Here is a 21421-nt window from a genome sequence, read left to right on the forward strand (position 1 = left end):
GTATCCACAAGCATGGGAAGGGGTTTCCCCTCAATATAAGCCGTTACCCAGGACTCAGGGAGGGGACCTGAGACCTGTCCCCTTCAGTCATCCTCAGCAAAGGTGATAACATTCCCATTGGGCCGTCCCCTGTCTATGTTGGAGGGGCCATCCCAGCGCCTTGAGGGAGGGGGGCCCTGCTGGCCTTGCCTCATTCCACCTTGCATCTTCTGGGGGCAGTCACACTGCCAATGGCCAATTTTCCCGCAGAGGAAACAAGGGCCCTGTGGGCACCTGTCAGGCAGTTGCTCACCAAGGGGAGGGGCTTGGGATTGGGTCAGAGCTGCCACGAGGACCCAGGCTGTATGTTGTTGTTGGGTCTGCATTAGCTGCTTTCTAGCCCTCTCTTCCCTGGACTGGAGGTCCTGCAAACACTTGAGTTCCCGTTCTTCGGTCTCTTTCTGTCTCTGTTCCTGTCTAGCAATGTCCTCCTGTCTTAATCTGTCAGCTCGTTCCTCAGGGGTTTCGCGGGAGTTAAAAACTTTCTCAGCTACTTTAAGTAATTCTGTTAGAGTGGGCTGTAAATGCATCGGCCCTCTGGAGCTTCCTGCGAATATCAGGGAATGACTGATTGACAAAGGCAAGGAGTACAGCTGTCTGGCTATTGGGTGCTGTTGGGTCCACCGGGGAATAGATGCGAAAAGCTTCCTGCAGCCGTTCAAGAAAAGCGGCGGGGGTCTCCTCGGGGCCCTGCCTAACAGAATCAATTTTAGCCAAATTGGTGGGTTTATGGGCTGCTGCCTGGAGCCCAGCAAGGAGAGTCTGGCGGTAGGACGCTCCCTACCTTGATCAGTGGCGAAGTTCCAGTCAGGCCGCTCAGTGGGGAACACTGCGGCGAGGTGCACAGGATCAGTGGTAGGTCTCCCATCGTCCCCCAAGACCAGCTTTTTCCCTTCCTCAAAGATCCTATCTCGCTCTTCGCTAGTGAAAAGCATGCGGAGTAATTGCTGGCAGTCGTCCCAAGTGGGACTGTGGGTGAGAAAAATGGACTCAACTAGGTCTATCAGTTTCTGGGGCTGCTCAGAGAAAGGGGGGTTTTGATGTTTCCAATTATACAAGTCAGAAGAAGTGAAAGGCCAATATTGAAAAACAAGGGGACCTCCTTCCACCATAGGTCCGACGGTGCGGACCAGTAGGACGGTGGTAGAGGAGGGGGCTTCTGCTGGAATGGGAGGCGGCAGTTGCATTGTAGGTACTCGACCTCTGGTGCGATGGGCTGGGGGAGGGCTGGATAAGCCTGCTCCCTGTACTGCTGCTGCCTCATTTCCCTCAAGGAGGAGGGGAGGGTACAATTGGGGGTTATAGGGAGGGGGCGGTAGAGGTGGGCCAAGGAGGGGTTCCTTGGGTGGCGGGAGGATTGGAAGCGGACAGGGCTTTTCAAGATTAGGTTTCTCAGGCTGTTCCTTGGACTTCCTCTTATTGTCTAGTGAAGCCACTAGGATGTGGACAGCCTCCGTATAAGGTTTCAGCCAAGGTGGGGGATCTAGGGCCAAGTCTTGCCAGGTCAAAATATAAGGAACCTGATCTGGGTGCCCTTCTGGTCCAGGGAGGAGGATCCGCCCCTGGATGGCAGAGATGACACTGTTCTGCCAAGTACCTCCTTGGGGCCACCCGCACCCAAAAGTGGGCCACTCTACGTTACAGAGAGTCTGCAACCTTCCCCTATGAACTAAAGTCATCATAACGTTGGAGGACCAGGTCCAGGGGGGTGGACTGGTTCTGACCCATATTGAGTCCTGCGGTTAGGAGAGTATGAGGAGATAGGTTACGGAGACTAGGATTAGGAGGGGGGTGATACCGGAAAGGGAAAAGAATTCCGATACCAGCGACTGCTCATCAGAGGCTGGCTGCCCAGTCTCTCCCGTGCGGACAAAAAGACCCAGTGTGTTTATGAGGGTCTGCTGGGGCTGTAAAAATCACCTAGAGGTTGCGGGGCGTCCCCCGGTCTCCCTTAGGGGTGCAATATCTTTCCCAAAAGGGGACTCAAACCCCTTTCCCTTCAACTAGTTGAGAGCAGTGGCCACCTAGCGGAGACATGGAGCTCTGCGCTCAGGGCTCTCTCAACCTGATGGAGACTTTAACTCCATATGACAGAGTCAAACTTCTGTCCTCAGGGGCCTCTAACCACCTGGAAGTTCCGATCTCGGCACCTGCCCTGGACCATATCCTTTCCCTCCCCGCTGATCACAGACACTTCCTTAGTTTCCCGACTGGCCTTCTCGTGAAGGACAGAGAAATGCGATACTCCCAAGTCTGCACTCAGAAACAGGTGGGAGGGTCAGACTGATGCTGCGGGGGCAAGCCCCCTCACCCCAGAACGGAATGGGCCTCAGAGCTTAGCATAGAATGTCCTGTTTAAATTGCAGGCACATGTCATTCACTAAGCCGTATGCTCATTGAGGGTCCTCTTCTCCCCCATACACATCCGGTCACCACACTCACACACACTCTCACACCCCACTCGGCTCACCTAAAGGTCCAGTCCAAGGCAGTGCCTTTTGCCCTTTTATCCAGGGGTTCCAAGGTGGGGACGAGGCAGACGGACAATCCCCCAGATGTTAGGGTCCAGTGCATCACCCACCACCAAGGAAAAACCCACAGACAATGCAATTAAGCAGAAGGGTCCTTTATTCTGGTCCGCACCAGGGGAAGCTCAGCACAAGAGTTCCGCCTGCAGTTGTGAGTGCAGAGTCTTTTATACCAGAGCCTGTCAGCATATCACTAACCACCATACGTGGCCTACAAGTTCTCCTGGAATCTATGTTTTGGGCATTGGTACTAGTTTCTCCTGGAATCTATGTGTTGGATGTTGACACGTTCATGTTTCCTGACAGGGGTCTGTTGGCCAGATGTTCTACAGTGATACGTGTTGTACTGAGTAGCTCCCTGCTTGGTGCCCCCTCAATGTTCATTTGAGATATGGTCCTCAAAGCAAATTACCACCTTTAGTCAAAATCCTTATTTGCCTTACAACAATTACCCACTCTCCTTAGTTGATTTTATGGGCAGCCAAGTGTCAATGGATATAGCACCCAGCCTGGAGTCAGGAAGGCTTGAGTTCAAATTTGGCCTCATATACTTTATGGCTTTGTGACCCTGGACAAGTCACTTAAGCCCGTTTGCTTCAGTTTCCTCATCTATAAAATGAGCTAGAGAACGAAATGGCAAACTACTCCAGTATGTTTGCCAAGAAAACCCCAAATGGGGTCACAAAATGTCAGGCGCAACTAAGTAACAACACAATAGCTGACTTTTCAAATACTCTTATCAAGCCTTAAGTAGAGACCTAAAACAGATGGACCTAGAAAACTTCCCCTTAACCCCCAGAGAATTATGGATGTTCTGGGCTCCAGATGTTAGTGCTTCAGACCACTATCACTTCAGAGAGTACCTACTATAACCCATGTAAAAATCAAGCTGATGGGATTGGGTCTGGCCCAATTGTTTCCCACACTTACCATATAGCAATGGTGACAGATTTGAACTCAGAAAATCATTGTCTTCCTAACTTCAAGCCTAGCACTCTATCTACTATGCCACCAGCCTGCCTCAAACTGAGAGTCTGACATTTGGTTCTAGTATTATTTTTTAAATTTAGTTAGTAATGCATATGTATAGTAATATAAAATTAAATTATTTTAAAAACAACTGCATTCTTTCATATTTTCCAAATTTTAAAAACTATAAATAATTTCCAAAGAAGCAAATGCCATTTAATAACTTAGAAGGAGAGAAGAAGACAAAGATGGAGGCACTTGATTTCCCAACTATTGTTTTCAACTTCAATTGATCTTCTAAATATGCTTCAATCATCTGTTGAGAAGCAAAGAAAAAAAAATTATATGTATGTAAGCATATATTTCACATAAAAACCCCTCTCAAATCAGAACTCTCTTCTCTACTTGTAGATACTTTTCCTACTCCCTCAAACAAACTAATTTCCAAGATAACTAATTTCCAGTTCTAAAAACTGATACAAATTTATTTTTCTAATAACTGATAAGGACATATAGACTAGAGATTATAGTACAGGGTGTCCCCAAAGTCTTAATGCAGGTTTAAGGCTGAACTAAAACTTTCAGGGCACCCTTAATATATATATATATGTAATTATATGTATACTTTGAATACGTATATAGTATGTATAGATAATTGATAGAGACAGACAGACACAGACAGATGGACAGACCCAGAAAGACAGAGACAGACAGAGATAGGTAGGAAGGTAGATAGATGGATAGATAGAGAGATAGATAGAAAATTAAATAGAGGCAGATAAAGATAGATAGAAGAACCAAGAGAGAGACAGATGAGCAAGAGAGAGATAGTGAGATAGAAAATTAAAAAGAGGCAGATAGAGATAGACAGAAGGACAGACAGACAGAAGAGCGAGAGAAAGAGAGATGATAGACAAATAGATACATAGATACATAGTGTGAACTAGTGGAATGACCAAACTTGAAGATATTTCCATAAATATGTAATATTTCCACAGCATCGTGGGAAAATTTTGAGTAAAGTACCCCAGAGCTGTGGAGGTGGGTGAATGGAGGTGGACCTTGTGCTTTTAATATTCTTATCAATGACTTGAATAAAGGCAGAGATGACTTCTTCATCAAATTTGCCAATGACTTTGAGTGGGAGAGCCAGTGCTAATCCACTGGACCACAGGGTGAAATCTAAAAAGATCCTCAAAGGCTGGGACACTGGATTTTCACTTATTAAGATGAAATTTTACAAAGATAAATATAATGTAAAAATAAATTAACTTCAGAAGTCCAAGATAGATGAGGCATAGTTAAGCAGCAATTTATCTGCAAAGAGATCCGTGGGTTTGAATGGACTTTAAGTTTCATGTGAATCAATGAATGGTATGATATAGTAATTAAAAAAAACAAACCTAATGCAATCTTAGACTATATTAAGAGTATAAAAGGTGGGGAAGCTAAGTGGTTAGAGAACTGAAAGCCAGGCCTAGAAATGGGAGGTCTTGGATTTAAATCTGGCCTCAGACACTTCCTAGCTGTGTGACCCTGGGCAAGTCACTTAACTCCCATTGCCTAGCCCTTACCACTCTTCTGCCTTGGAACCAACACACAGTATTGATTCTAAAACGGAAGGTACGGGTTTAAAAATAAAATGACTGAGCATAGCTTCCTGGAATAAGGATTCCCACTCTACTCTGCCCAGATCAGACCACAACTAAAGTATTACATTCAGTTTAGGCCAAGGAAATGGTAAGGCAGAGAATATCCTGGGTAAGACAACGGGAATGCTGAAGAGTCAGAGTAATGTGGAGCCCAGCATGCTGATGTCAGTCACTTTCCACCTTTGGCATGTACTGCTGGTATGACATAGGGAAATTACTTAACCTCTCAGGGTCCTCAGCCAGCTCTAATATAATTTATAGGCAGATTCTTGGTCTGCAAAAATAGACATCGGCACACAGATGACATCAGAGGGCTAAACAGAAGAATAACTCTAATCACAACCTGGAGAGCATACAGAGGAAGGGAAGCATGACAGGGAAGGGAGTCTAGCTCTTGACAAATGAACAGATTGAAGAAAATGAGTCCGATGCTGGAGAAGGCTTAGTGGACATTTATTTATTATATATTCAACTGTTTGTCATGGGTAATAGATTAGAGTTGTTTGTTGACCTGAGGAAGCAGAGCGAGGAGCAACAGACCAAAAAAAAAAAAGTTACCAAGAGGCAGATTTTGACTTGAAATAAGACAAACTTTCTAACAATGAGAGATTCTCAGAAGTGGATTGGGTGGCCTTGGGTCATGAGTTTCTCCTCATTCAAGGTCTCCCAGCAAAGGCTGGATGACCATTTGTCAATTGTTGTAAATGGGATTAGTGTTGCTTCCAACTCTCCCAACTCTGAAATTTTGTGATTCTACTCCTTCCTGAAATATTTTTTTTTTAAACCCTTACCTTCCATCTTGGAATCAATGCTATACATTGATTCTAAGGCAGAAGAGTGGTAAGGGCTAGGCAAAGGGGGTTAAGTGACTTGACCAGGGTCACACATTTAGGAAATGTCTGAGGCTAGATTTGAACTCTGGACTCCAAACCCCAGGAGTCCTTGCTAGCTCCCAGAATGCCCTATAATCTCACTGAATTCTCACTTGGGCCGAGAGCAAATTATTATTTAAAGGGTCTCCACCTAGGGCAGGGGCTCTTCTCTTTCCTGTTGTCCTCTTCCAAAAAGACTCATCTCCTTTCATAATGTTGGTGAGGTTGTCTAGGCCTCTCTGGGCCTAGACACGTGCTTTCTTATTCTGTATTTTCTTTAATCCTTAACTTTTAATAAACCTCTAAAAAATATAATACTCCTTGCAGAGAGAAACTAATTTCTACCTGCCTCAGTTTCCCCAAAATTTTAATCTTTACACATTGTACTTAGCACTCAGGATGCAGGCAAAAGACAGTCCCTGCCCACACAGAATCCACAGTCTATCAAAAAGCTCACATCCCTTGCATTTGCTCACCCCATGACCTGTGCCACTCTGCCAGGCCACCAGAAATGTCTCCTTTCTCCCCACCCACCCCTGGCCAAAAAAATCCTACTCATACCCAAAGGCTGAACTAAAAAAAACTACCTGCTCCATAAAGCTTGCTCTGACCATCACCCTCCAAACTTCTCCCTTCCTCCTCTGGACTTCCTGCTAGTATCATCACTGAGTCATTGATGTGGCACTTACTATACCGTGTCTGTTATCTCTTAACTTATTGTAGCATTCCAAGCATATTCACATCTATGAAATATAAATGACTGTATGATTACTGTGTCTCCAAGCATAAGGTTATACCAATGAGGCTTGTGAATGTAACCTTGAACTGGCCATGAGGCCCTTGGCTAAGACAAACTCATTAACATGCTCGGACTCAATTCCCCAGGAAAGCACGGTTTGCAATCTACACTCCCAAAGGTGCTCCCTCTACCTTGCCACCCAATCTTAATTGTCTATACTTTGTGCTGTGGGTACTACGTCCTTGGGAGTACCGCCCAAGCAGGACAGGAATAAATTCAGAGGCAAACCCATGAACTTCCTCTTGGCTTTCTCTCCCCTTTCATGGAGCTCCACTGGGCTCCTCAATGACTCTGTCTCTCTCTCCTCTTAACCTTCTCCTTCCCCGAGGCTGTAACCATCTCAGCCTGCATTTCCTACTTAATCTCCTCCTCCACCTCCTGTTCCTTTGTACTCATACTTTCCTATCAAAGGGAGTATCATAGGGATTGCCTGCCCTATCCAACCACTGACTTGTCGGTGTCTTTCATTTCCACCCTGGTTCTCGGTTCCTACCTCTCCTCGGTCCCATCACAAAGGTGAGCCCCTTCCCTTGTGGGACCCTGCTGGTCAGGGAAGTCCATTAAGGAAAACCCCACACTTATGTTCTGTCTCCAAACTAAAGCTCTCTGAAGGCAAGTCCAAACGTCTTTGTTGCATTTTAATTGGCTGATATGAAGGCAATTTTCTACCGAAAAAGGTCATCAAATTTCAGAAAAAGCTAGAAAATATGCAGAAATTGATGAAGAGCGAAATAAGCAGAACTGGGAATACCTTGTACACAAGAGCAGCAATATTGGACAATGATTATCTGTGAACACTTGGCCACTCTCAGCCATGCAATGATCAGGGACAATCCTGAAAGACTTATGCCGGGGAAGGCTATCCACCTCCAGAGAAAGAACTGTGGGAGGCGTCTTTCCCATCAGTGTGTCTTTGGCTTTCTTTGCGGGATTTGGCTATGGACTTTGCTTTTACAACAATGGCCAATAAGGAAGTGTGCTTTGTATGACAATAAAAAATTAAAAAGTCATCAATAGGAATGCCTACTATTTGTTTCTAAGTGAGTCTCGAAGATCTACTTGCATGTTTGTAAAGTCATATAAAAATAACCTTCAAGTGTGTTATTGACATATTTTGTCCAGTCCACTAAAGGAAATGTCATTGAAAACTGTTTGGTAAGTTCCTGGAAATAACTAAATGTTACATGATTAGATCACTTTCACAGGTTAGAAATTTGAGATAGCTGAACTTGAAAACAAAGAGGTCAAATTCATAAGCAAATAAATCTCCGGTTTGTTAAGCTCTGAAGGGAAGAGAAATCCTTCTCTACACATTTGCATTTTAGACTTGAAAAATACCCTTCCCTAAAATGCTCTGGTCCTTCAATATGGATCTGTGATCACATCAATGTGGATTCTCCCTCCGGCAATCCAGAGAGCCACACTGGGAAGCTTTCTTGTCCTGTCTGTACTAGTCCATGACCTCCTGTAAACCCTCTACCAGAAACCTAAACAACATGTGGAATGTCTTCCTGTGGATCTCATGATATTACATGGATAATTACACAGATCACAATATAGCCCGTGGCCTGTTCATCGGTTATCCCTTGAGTTCACTGCATGATCAGCCCCCCTTTTCTCTCAGATGACATTATTTATTCTTTATGCGACCTACTCACACCTCCTGCATATACCTCTCCATTACCCTTTGAGTGACCAACAACTTTAATTCTTCAAGCCTGTGGTATTCCATTACTTGAGACCACACACAGTACCAGAAGCATGTATCAGTGTTTTGGGTTTGTTTTGGTTTTTTTAAGCCTTTACCTTCTGTCTTGTAGTCAATACTGTGTATTGGTTCCAAGGCAGAAGAGTGGTAAGGGCTAGGCAATGGGTATCAAGTGACTTGCCCAGGATCACACAGTTGGAAAGTGTCTGAGGCCAGTTTTGAAACCAGGACCTGGCTCTCAATCCACTGAGCTACCCAGCTGCCCCTGGGTTGAGGTTTTTTGTTTGTTTGCTTGTTTTTTAAGGGTAGTGCTTTGTTTCAAGGAGAAGCTTGGAGTATTTTAATTCTTAGCACCCTTCACCAAAGACAATCTGGCTTCTCTCTCTTCTGCCTCAGGTTTAATGAATAAGGCTAACAAGATTAAAGTAATCTAATTGGATTAGATATGACTTTCTAAGCCATCCAATTCAAGAGCATCTGAGCTGTAAAAGAAATTTTTAAATAGTTTTTTTCCCTTAGTACAGTTACTTTTTATATACTGGCATATCCTGCTTTTAGGATTTGAGGTTTTTTGAGGGAGGAGCAGACCTGTGATGTCTTTGAGGTAGAGGATATCCAGTAAGGAAGCTCCTTCCATCTCTTTCTTTTGATTTTTATTGTAATAATTTCTTTTACATGGAAAATTCCAATGAATCTAAATACCTGTCTTTAAAACTTTCCTGTCTGTTTTTTAAAAATTAATGGTTAGCAGCAGCAGCAGCTGGGAAGCTCAATGGATGGAGAGCCAGGACTAGAGTGGGAGGTCCTGGGTTCAAATTTGCCCCCAAACACTTCCTAGCAAATCACTTAACCCTCATTGCCTAGACCTTACCACTTTTCTGCCTTAGAACCAATACACAGTATTGATTCTAAAATGGAAGGTGAGGATCTTTTAAAAAATTAGTGATTACATGTAAAACCCAGTGGAATTGCACTATGACTCTGGGAAGGGTGGGCAGAGGGGAGAGAGGGAAAGAATATGATTCTTGTAACCAAGGAATAATGTACTAAATTGACTAAATAAATTTTTCAAAAATTTTCAAAAAAAAAATAAATAAATAGAGATTAGAAGAACAGTTAGATGACACAGTGGATTGAGAACCAGGCCCAGAGAAGGGAGGTCCTGGGTTCAAATTTGACCTCAAACACTTCCTGACTATGTGACCTTGGGTGAGTCATTTAATCCCCATTGCCCAGCCTTTCCTGCTCTTCTGCCTTGGAACCAATAGGCAATATTGATTCTAAGAGAGAAGGGAAGGGTTTTTTTAAAATGTTAAAGATGGAAGGTAAGGGTTTTTTTGGAAACAAAAAAAAATTAATAATGTAATCTGGTGCTTTCTCAAGAAAAGCATGATTCCAATAGGTTTTGATCAAGGACACATGTAACACCCAGTGGAATTGTACATTGGCTTCTAGAAGAGTAGGGAGCGGGGAGGGAGGGGAAAAAGATGATTCTTGTAACCAAGGAATAATGTTCTAAATTGACTAAATAAATTAATTTAAATTTTTTAAAAATAAAGAGAATAAAAGAAGAAGGAAAGAAGGAAAGAAAGAAGGAAAGAAGGAAAGAAGGAAAGAAAGAAAGAAAGAAAGAAAGAAAGAAAGAAAGAAAGAAAGAAAGAAAGAAAGAAAGAAAGAAAGAAAGAAGGAAAGAAGGAAAGAAGGAAAGAAGGAAAGAAGGAAAGAAGGAAAGAAGGAAAGAAGGAAAGAAGGAAAGAAGGAAAGAAGGAAAGAAGGAAAGAAAGAAAGAAAGAAAGAAAGAAAGAAAGAAAGAAAGAAAGAAAGAAAGAAAGAAAGAAAGAAAGAAAGAAAGAAAGAAAGAAAGAAAGAAAGAAAGAAAGAAAGAAAGAAAGAAAGAAAGAAAGAAAGAAAGAAAGAAAGAAAGAAAGAAAGAAAGAAAGAAAGAAAGAAAAGCATGATTCCATTCAAATTCGGAAGTTTCTTCAGTGACACGATGCTTTTAATCCCTGAAGCGCAGTCACCCTTTCTGCCCAACATGAAATCAGTGGTGGGAAAACACTGAATTTCACCCACCCACAGAATGCCTCCGAGGAAGCCTAGTGGCCCATTTCTAGGTACCCGGGCCGCCAGCAGGGATATTTGAAGTTGGGTCACAGTGCTCTATGGCTGTTCCTGACCCTCCTTTCTCCGAGCCTTTGTTATCAGACACACTGGGGCTTAATCTGGCCAGGTAAACACGAACTCATTCGTCCTTTCGGTTTCCCCGAACACTGAAAAGGAAGTCCTTTTTATCTCAAAGGGATCGTATCTTGCAAAGGATGGCGCCCCTCTTGGTGGTAGGAAAACATCGAATGGGTTGAGTTGGTCTTAAATACCAAAAAGCCTCTCATTTCCTCAATGTGGGGAACTCCCCGTGTTCCTAAGTCTGTGACTCGGAAAATAAATTTTAGGGAGATGCCAAAGGCTCTCCGAGACTTGTCCAGGTTTAAACTCCGGAGGCAAGATGTTGAAACGAGACCTTTCGGGCCCCAGTCCTGCCTTTCTAACCTCAAATAACCCCCTTAGAGAAATCCTGGTTCTCGGATATTTCAATGGAACCGTCTAAACTTCTGATATGGACACAACAACGTTTCATCCTCTCAAGCTTTCTTGGGGTCCAAAACAGTCACGTGCTTCCCCTTTGGCCTGGGTTTTGTCTTTGAAAGAGAAAATGACTAGCTTCAACCTTGACCTTACCCTGTCCGTCCACAAGCCAGCGAGGGTCTAGCAAGATTGCTCCTCTGCTTCCCACTCCTTCATAGGGAGGACTAAAGAGCTCTTTTCTTTGTACAGAAATTGACCTATTCTGTGGCGGAGAGAAACCTGGGAAATGAGAGAAGACAAAGGGGAGATCTAGAGGGAAAAGGGAGTGGGAAACAGGTGGCCGGTGGTTGCTCTTTGCTTCACAATAGGCGTGGGAAGGTCCCCGAGGTAGTTGTTTTTGAATTTTTGAGATAGTCTAAGCCTGAGCTATCCAGAGCAAAAACATCAAAGGAATGACCGGAACCCACAGAATTCTCCGGTTAGATGCTAACAAGAGAAAGCATCACCACTCCTTTTTTCCAAACTTAGACACCAAGAATGATTCATCTAAGGCTCATGACTAGATGAGTATCTCCAGCGCCTTTACGCGGCTTTTTAACATTGACAAAAATCTCTAACCCTAAGGACAAGGGCAAAAGGCTGACCTGTCTCCAGTTTAAGCTGCACTGGCTGCTGCAGAGGCTGACTTAGCTTTCTGATATGATCCAGTCCTGGCACTGAACCCGGCCTCCTTTTGTCTAGCTGAACCATGGACTCTGAAAGGTAGGATTCCCTGCTGCTGAGAGTAATCCATCCTGTTTCCTCTTGCTATGTAAACTCCATGTTTGGAGTCAAAGTCTTCTGCCTCTGAAAGAGCTCTCCATTCATGCCCTTCATTTTTTTCATCAGTTCTTCTCAGGAATCCCATTTTAAAAAAAGGACCCCAAGAAACCAGGCCTAAAGAAGGGAGGCCCCAGGTTCAAATCTGGCCTCGGACAATTTCCTAGCTGTGTGACCCTAGGTAAGTCACTTAACCCTCCATAGCCTTAGAACCAATACATTATATTGATTCTTAGACAAAGGGTAAAGGAAGGAAGGAAGGAAGGAAGGAAGGAAGGAAGGAAGGAAGGAAGGAAGGAAGGAAGGAAGGAAGGAAGGAAGGAAGGAAGGGAGGGAGGGAGGGAGGGAGGGAGGGAGGGAGGGAGGGAGGGAGGGGGGAGGGAGGAAGGAAGGAAGGAAGGAAGGAAGGAAGGAAGGAAGGAAGGAAGGAAGGAAGGAAGGAAGGAAGGAAGGAAGGAAGGAAGGAAGGAGAAGGGAGGGAGAAAGGGAGGGAGGGAGGGAGGGAAGGGAAGGGAAGGGAAGGGAAGGGGGGAAGAAGGGAGGAAGAAAAGACCCCAGTCAGCCATGTTCACCCCTTTATTCCTTTCTGGGCTCCACTTATGATTCTCCAAAATTCCCTCTCCATCTTGCCACTGTCCTCTACCTTCTTCCCCCAACACCATCCTGTATTTCAGTTTCCTTTTATATGTTATAATCCTCTATTAGAATATAAGCTCCAAGGGGCAGCTAGGTATCTCAGTGGATTGAGAGCCAGGCCCAGTGATGGGAGGTCCTGGGTTCAAATATGACCTCAGATACTTCCTAGCTATGTGACCCTGGGCAAGTCATTTAACCTTCATTGCCTAGCCCTTACAGATCTTCTGCCTTAGGACCAATACACAGTACTGATTCTAAGATGGAAGGTAAGGGTTTAGGGGGGAAAAAAAGAATATAAGCTCCTTAGGTACAAGGACTATCTTTCTATTTTGTTACTATTTATATATCCATCACTTAGCCCAGTTCCTGGCACATAGCAGCACTTGATAAATATATCCAGATTGACTTGGTTTCACCATCAGTTGCTCCTGACAATGCTGTCTTCAATTTAATCCATTTTCATTCAATGGTGGGTATTATGTGCAAGAGCCTTAGGCACTGGGGATAAAAAAAAAAGTCCCTGCCATTTGGATCCTTCCAATACACACACACACACACACACACACACACACACACACACACACACACACGTTATAACAGCCCAGTGTAGCCTCCCCCTGAGGTCAGAGAGGTTCACTGGCCTGATAAACAGTTGGTAAATGTCTGAGGCATAATTTGAACTCGGTGTTTAAGACTACATCCAGTGCTATAGCTCTATCTATATGGATGGAAAGAGAGAAGGGTGGGGAGAGAGAGCCCTAGATGTAGTCATAAACATCTGAGTTCAAATCATGCCTCAGACACCAACTGTATATCAGGTCAATATAATCTTTGTGAGCCTCAGTTTCCTCTTTTGTAATAAGAACATCTACCCCATAGGGTTGTTGGAAGGAACAACTGAAACAATATATGCAAAATGCTTTGCAAATCTTAAAGTATCATATAACTGTTAATTATTAGTAGGATATAGATGAAATACAGGGTGATTTGAAGACTATAGTGCTAATAAATGGGTGAAGGAGGGAAAGGATCAGAAAAAATATTTCCCTAAGGGGGAACACTTTATCTGGCCTTGAAAGAATCTAAGAATATTCAGAACTGGAGGTAAGAAGAGAGTGAATCCCAGGTATTGGGAATAGACTGAGCAAAAGCAGAAAGATGGTTAGGGCAGTTTAGAAAACATGTTTTGTCTACTATGTCAGAAATACAGAATTTATCAAGTGAAATAGTGTGAAAGGTTGGGAAAGGTTTAAATCAGGCCATGAAGAAATAAATTCTAAAATAGAATTTGCATTTATTCCTAATGAGAACAGGAGGAGCCACTGAAGATGTGTGAGCAGCAGAGTGGTATGGTTAATCTTGGGTCACACAAAGATTATTTTGGCACCTATGTGAAGGATATATTGGAATTGAGTAGAGTTCCTGAAAGCTGGGAAACAAATTAAGAAACTCTCACAATAGTCTGGGCAAGAGGTGAAGAAACTTTAGACTATAAAACTAAAAAAAATGTAAGTGAAAAGAAATGGAGAGAACTCTTGGAGGCAGAATGAACAAGGTTTGGCAACTAATTAGATATGGGAAGTGAGAGATGTAAGAGGTAAATTTAGGGGTTTTTTACTAATATACTATGGTCACCAGGGATTTAATTCAATTCCAATAAAAATACTCAAGTCAGTTTGGGAATTTTATGGTGGTTTAATTAATATAGAGGGAAGGAATTAAGAAGACGAGAGAGGGAAAAGGGTATAAGATTTCTCCAGCCTAACCTGAGCCAAGGGGAGCTCAGAGGCCTTCTAGCCACGAGGCCTCTTCTGAGATGAGGGGCCTCCTAGGAGGATGGCATTTTAAGAAAGGTAAAGGAAAAAAAAAGGAATCAGCCTAAATCTAAGAGAGCTCAGGGAATACGCCTCACCTAACCCAGCCAAGACACCAAGACACCAAAATGCTGCCACGAGCCACACCGATACACAAATAGTCAAACCCAATGTCTCTGAAAAAGATAAAGACACCGAGCTCCATGCCTCCACTGCCAAAAAGAGAGCCCGGCAAGAAGAAGTGATGAAAATGTATAGATTTTTTTTACATCACTTCCTGCATCTCATATGTACCAATGGTAGCTTAAGCTTGACTTAGGACAGCCCAGGGGGTCTGTCAGTTTTTTCTGATATGTCATTTACTAGCACATGTCTGTCATAGGCTATCCTTCTCAAACTTAATCCTGAAGTAGGGGTGTATACATTCCTGATTGCTAGACTAAGCAGGGTGGAGTAAATCTAAAATTCAGAGAGAGAAGATTCTTCAGTGACTCAAAGGCTGTGAGCCTTAGTGTTTAGAAGGATGTTGTTATTCTTTTTTTAATTAATTCATTAATTAATTTAGAAAATTTTTCCATGGTTCCATGGTTCGTATTCTTTCCCTCTCTTCTTCCCTCCCCACTCCTGGAGCCATTGAGCAATTCCACTGGGTTATATATGTATCATTGTTCAAAACCTATTTCCATATTATTAATATTTACAAGAGAGTGATCATTTAAAGTCAAAATATTCAATTATATTCCCATCAAACCATGTGGTCAATCATATGTTTTTCTTCTGCATTTCTACTCCCATAGTTCTTTCTCTGGGTATAGATAGGGTTTTTTTCTCCTAAGTTCCTTGGATTGTCCTGGATCATTGTATTGCTGCTCATAGAGAATTCCATTACATTCAATTGTGCCACAGTGTATCAGTCTCTGTTCATTTAAGGATGCTATTATTCTTGAAAGAATTTAGGGAAACCTGGGAAAGGGGCCGCCTAGCTGCCTCAAAATAAAATTGTATTCAATCCTCAACAATCCTACAAAGTAGGCACTATGATTATCCCCATTTTTACAATTTGACATTATAACTTCATTGAGGACAGAGTCTGCCTTTTACCTCATTTTTTATCTATAGCATGTAGTATTGTGCCTTGTCTGTGACACTTAATGAAGGTTTATTTAATTGAGATTTTGCAGTCAAGGAAACTTAGGGAGAAAGGAGTTGAATGACTATACTCTTGCTCCTCCAGCTAGTAAGTGTCTATGGTCAGATATAAACTCAGATCTTTCTCATTGCAAGCCCAGCATTCTATCCAATGACCCACTAATGGAATGGTTTTGATTAGTAAGAAACAATGAATATGAATAATTTATAGAAGCATAGGAAGACATATGAACTGATGCAAATTGAATAAAACACCACAGAATAACTACAACAATGACCTCAACAATACAACATTGAAAAAGGAACAAAATTCAGACCCGTGTTCAAATCTCTGAAGACTGGTTTTGCTTCTGGTGGCCATAGTTTCCTTAGGTATAAAATGAGAGTGTTGAACTAGATAATTTCAGAGATCCTTTTCAGCTCTAAAGTCATATACTCAGACATTATATGTATAATGGGTATCATATTGTTTGCCTTGTGTTAAGATTAAAATTTGTTTTAAAGACTGATTATATTAATTAGAGGTCGCCAAGGATTTCACTTGTAAAATCTTAAATGAAACACTCAAGTCAGTATGGGGTTTTATGGTGATTTAATTACAGCAGGAGGGAGAGATTATTAGAGGGAGAGAGGAGAGGGAGAGAAGGAAAGAGGGAGAGAAGAAAAGAGGTTAGCTCTACCACTGTGGCTCAAGCTGAGCCAAGGGGGAGCTCAAGGCCTTGGAGAGCCAAGGCAGAGTCCTTATCACTCACATGACCAATCTGAAGGAAAACTGTCTGCGGGTCTCCTCCCAGCTTGAGCTCCAGGATCGAACTAGCCCTCTCCACAGGAAGTGAGCAAACTCCAGAGGCTGTTCTCTACCTCACTTCCTGTGTCTCACAAATGCCAGTGGTGGCTCAAGCTTGGTTTAGGACAGCCTAGGGGGGCAGTTAGTTGTTTCTGATTTGTCATTAGCTAGCATATGCCCATATAGTGTGGGTGTGTACATTCTTGGGTGCTAGATCAAGCAAGATGGAGAGAATTTAAAAATCACACTTGTCCATGGGCCAGTGAGAAGGATGGAGGAAGAGAGAGAAATTGGAACTCAGAGAAAAATAAAATAAAATCCTATGCTCATAGGATAAATGTCAAGAGTAGATTAGAGAGGGAAATGATTGAATGAAATTGGAAAAGAGACTATTCAAAATATAGATGAGGTTATGATGTCGACATCGAAATGTTGGTGAAACAATAGTGGTGAACAAAGTATGTCTAAAAATCATAAAGGAGGGATCAAGGAGGAGGAATCTTAGTACTGATTAAAATACTTGACTTGGATTGAGATGGTCACAGCTTCTAATGCTAACTCTGATACTTGCTATATGACCATAATTAAGTCACTTAAATATTATCTACAAAATTAATATGTGTGGTACCCATGTTATAGGGCTGAGATGCTGAGAACTAAGCCTGAAACTAATCAGAGGGCCTGAGTTCAAATTCTGACTATAGATATTTTTTAGGATTTTTCTATAAAAACATCAATCTTGACTAAAAATTTTTGAATTATTTGTTTCTCTTTTAATCTTGGTTGCACTGGTTTTGTTTATATAAAACTTTTTCATTTAATATAACCAAAATTATCCATTTGAATTTTCATAATATTCTCTATGTCTTGTTTGGTCATACATGCTGTCCTTATCCATAGATCTCACAGAAAAACTATTCTGTGTTCCCTTAATTCGTTTAGGATTTCACCTTTTATTTCTAGGTCATATAACCATTTTGGTATACGGTGTAAGGTATATACCTAGTTTCTGTCTTACTGTTTTCCAGTTTTCCCAACATTTTTTGTCAAATAGCAAGCAAAAGCTTGGATCTTTGGGTTTATTGAATATTAGGTTACTCTGGTCATTTACTAATGTATGTTGATTACCTAATCTATTCCATTGATCCACAACTCTATTTCTTAGCCAGTACCATATCATTTTGATTATTACTTCTTTATAGTACAATTTGAGATCTGGTATGGCTAGGTCTTCATATTTTTTCCATTAAATCTCTTCATATTCTTTTTTTTTAAACCTTAACTTTCATCTTAGAATCAATACTGTGTATTGGTTCCAAGACATAAGAGAGGTGAAGGCAAGGGGGAGTAAGTGACTTGCTCAAGGTCAGACATCTAGGAAGTTTCTGAGGTCAGATTTGAACTCAGGACATCCCATCTCTCGTCTTGGCTTTCAATCCACTGAATCCAATTCCTTTATATTCTTGACCTTTTGTTCTTCCAGATGAATTTTGTTATAACTTTTTCTAACTGTATGAAATAATTTTTGGTAGTTTGTTATGGAACTTAATTGTTAAATTAACTTAGGGAGAATTGTCATTTTTATTATATTGACTCAACCTACCCATGAGCAATTAATGTCTTGATCTGACTTTATTTGTATGCAAAGTGTTTTATAATTATGTTCATATAGTTGCTAAGTTTGTTTTGGTATGTACATTTCCAGATATTTTATATTATCTTCAGTTATTTTGAATGGAATTTCTCTTTCTATATTTCTAGTCACTAGACTTTGTGGTATAAAGAAATACTGATGATTTGTGTGGGTTTATTTTATAACGTGCAGCTTTGCTGAAGTTGTTAGATTGTTTCCATTCTTATTTTAGTTGATTTTATACACCGTCATACTATCTGCAAAGAGTAATAACTTCATGTCCTCTTTGCCTATTCAAATTCTCTCAATTTCCTTTTCTTATTGCAATAGCTAGCATTTTCACTATGATATTGAATAGCATTGGTGATAATAGGCATCCTTGCTTCAGCTCTGGATCTTATTGTGAAAGCTTCCAACTTATCTCCATTATAGATAATACTTACTGATGGTTTAAGATGCCAATTATCATTTTAAGGAAAGTGCCATTTATTTCAATGTTCTCCAATGCTTTTATACAGAATGAGTGTCATATTTTGTCAAAGGCTTTTTTGCATCTATTGAGATAATCATATTATTGCTGTTTATTTTGTTATTAATATGATCAAGTATGCTGATCATTTTCTTAATATTGAACCATCCCTACATTCCTGGGATAAAACCCACCTGGACAAGGTGTATGATATTTGTGAATATATCACGTGGACTCCATCTATTTAAAATGCCTTCTTTTATTTTGTTCCTTTGTGATATGTTTCTATAATCTCCTTGATAGTATTTTATTTAAAATTTTTGCATCAATATTCATTAGAGAGATTGATCTATAGAGTTTTCTCTGTTTTTTCTCTTCTTTGTTTAGGTATCAGCACCATATTTGTGTCCTAAAAGGAATTTGGTAGAACTCCTTCTTCATCTCTTTTCCCAAATAGTTTATATTGTGTTGCAATTAATTGTTCTTTAATTGTTTTGGTGGATTTCACTTGTGAATCCATCTGGCCCTGGAGATTTTTTCTTAGAGAATTCATTGATGGCTTGTTCGATTTATTTTTCCAAGAGTTGTTTAAGTATTTTGTTTCCTCTTCTGTTAATTTGGGCAATTTATATTTCTTTGAATATTCATCTATCTCTCTTAGATTGTCAAATTTATATTATTTGAACAATTAATGGTAAATTAAATTTAAAACAAATAATTGTCCAAAATGGTTAATATTATAAAACTAAGGAACCAAGAGAAGAATGGTGCTTATCAGATTGGTGAGGATATTGAGAAGAGAGCTGGAAGTTCTGATGAAATATGATAGGACAGCTCTGTCAATCAAACCGTAGGGTTCTGGCATGCCTCCCTCCAGACAGTCACTGAAGGTCACGTATCCAGAGGAACTCGGTCGAGCATGCTCCCAGTGTCCAGAAAGTGCTCGTAGAGGTGAAAGGGCAGAGATATTTTAGAACCAGGAAAAGGCCATCTGCCTCAACATGCTGAACTTAATCCTCAGTCTGGAGGCTGATCCTGTCAGAGGGCGACAACAGAGAAAAATGTGTTTGTATCCAGATGGGCTCACAAAGTGTTTATGCTCACAAACCATAGAGATCCTTAAGATGAACGGTGTCCAGGCCCTACCTGCTCAGTACAGCCAGCCTCCTGTTGGAAATGTTCTTTTATGTGTTTTCCATTATGACAACAGATAAGAATATGTTGCGTGGACTCCATTTATTTAAAATGCCTTCTTTTATTTTGTTTCTCTTCTCTTCACTCTCATTCCCTTCGGTGTATGAAATTTCCTTCTTCAGTACTACTAGGCTTTATTTCTGAAACATAAGCATTTGGCCAGCACCAAGATCAGGAGCGAAAAAGGACTTAGTGTCTCCTTGGGCTCCTATTTGCATAATTGTATTGACTTTATTATCTATCCTCTGGTCTAAAAGTGCGTACCACTCTGTGTCACAGGCTGAAAAGCATCTGTATAATCTGATCAAAAGAGACATCAACTAAAAAAAAAAGAGACATCAACTAATGTTAACATCTTTATTTCATAACTTTATTAATAACATGAAACTTGTATAAACATGGAGGCAGCTAGCACTAAGCCTGGAGTCAGGAAGACTTGAATTCAAATTCAGGCAAAGACACTTAATGTGTCACCCTGGGAAAATCATTTAACCACTGTTTGCCTCAGTTTCCTTAATTATAAAAATGGGAAGAATAATAATATCTTCTTTGCAGGTTTATTGTGAGGATCAAATAAGATAATATTTGTAAAGTGCTTAGTATGGTTCCTTGTGCATAGGAGGTACCATATGAATGCTTATTCTCTTTTCCTTTCCACCCACCCCTGAACATAATAGTATTAGATGGTGTCTGTTTATATAACATAAACATGTATTTATTTAATTTTTAAATATATTATCTTTTATCTAGTTGGAGGTTTAAAACCACTTTCCTCTAGACTTGTACCCCAAACATGGCATCCAGCTACGCCAAACATATTATGTGTATTTGTACCTTTGTTTGGGCAATTTCCTTTTTTCTCCAGCTATTCCAATCTTGCCCATCCTTTCAGGATATTCTTCTACCTTCAAGAAACTTCATCTGACCCTCTTAGACTAACCTGTTCCTCTTCAGAATTCATAGCCCTAATTTTTTGTACCAATCATTTGGACCCCAATCATATACTACCCTGTTATATTTTTAATTATTTTACTTTTCATATCAATATTTACTATAATTTTTCATGTCAATTATTATGACAGCTATGGGGGCAGCTGGGTGGCTCAGTGAATTGAAAGTCAGGGCTAGAGACGGGAGGTCCTGGGTTCAAATTTGACCTCAGATATTTCCTAGCTGTGTGACCCTGGGCAAGTCACTTAACTTCCATTGCCTAGCCCTTACAACTCTTCTGTCTTAGAACCAATACACTGTATTGATTCTAAGATGGAAGGTAAGGGTTTATTTTTTTAAAAATAATAATTATGACAGCTATTAGTAGTGGTGATAATATTTAGTAATAATAATAATAATAATGGCTCATAAATCTCTTTATGGGTTTCAAAATACTTTCCTTGCATATCTGTGAGGAAGTTAAAACTATTATTATATTTCCATCTTGCAGATGGGAAAATTTGGACCCCTAAATGGACAATCACCTAGGTACACAAAGTTAACAAGGGTCAAACGCAGCTCTTCCAGTGGATGTCATCTAGTGCTCTTTCCAGTACCAAAAGGTAAACTCTCTGAACGAAGGCAGTGTCCTCTTTGTATTTCCCATAGCACCTGAAACAGTGCTATGCAGGGTTTATTTTAAAAAGAAAGTTGTTAAATGAATGAATATATGAAATTAATTGAATGCATGAATATAAGAAACATGGGTAATATATGAAATTAGAAAGGTAACATAGTAGATAGAGCACTGCCCTTGAAGTCAAGAAGATCTGAGTTCAA

General features: G+C 40.9%; 1 long non-coding RNA gene across 1 annotated transcript; it reads left to right on the plus strand.

The window, feature by feature from the left end:
- The first annotated feature begins 11598 nt into the window (after positions 1–11598).
- Positions 11599–21242, plus strand: LOC103096688 (uncharacterized). Its single transcript, XR_001623013.2, has 3 exons — positions 11599–11912; positions 12039–12150; positions 21093–21242. It is a non-coding gene; the product is annotated as an uncharacterized LOC103096688 (long non-coding RNA).
- The last annotated feature ends 179 nt before the right edge of the window (positions 21243–21421 follow it).

The sequence above is a fragment of the Monodelphis domestica genome, chromosome 6 (assembly GCF_027887165.1).
Source record: "Monodelphis domestica isolate mMonDom1 chromosome 6, mMonDom1.pri, whole genome shotgun sequence".
Taxonomy (NCBI): domain Eukaryota; kingdom Metazoa; phylum Chordata; class Mammalia; order Didelphimorphia; family Didelphidae; genus Monodelphis; species Monodelphis domestica.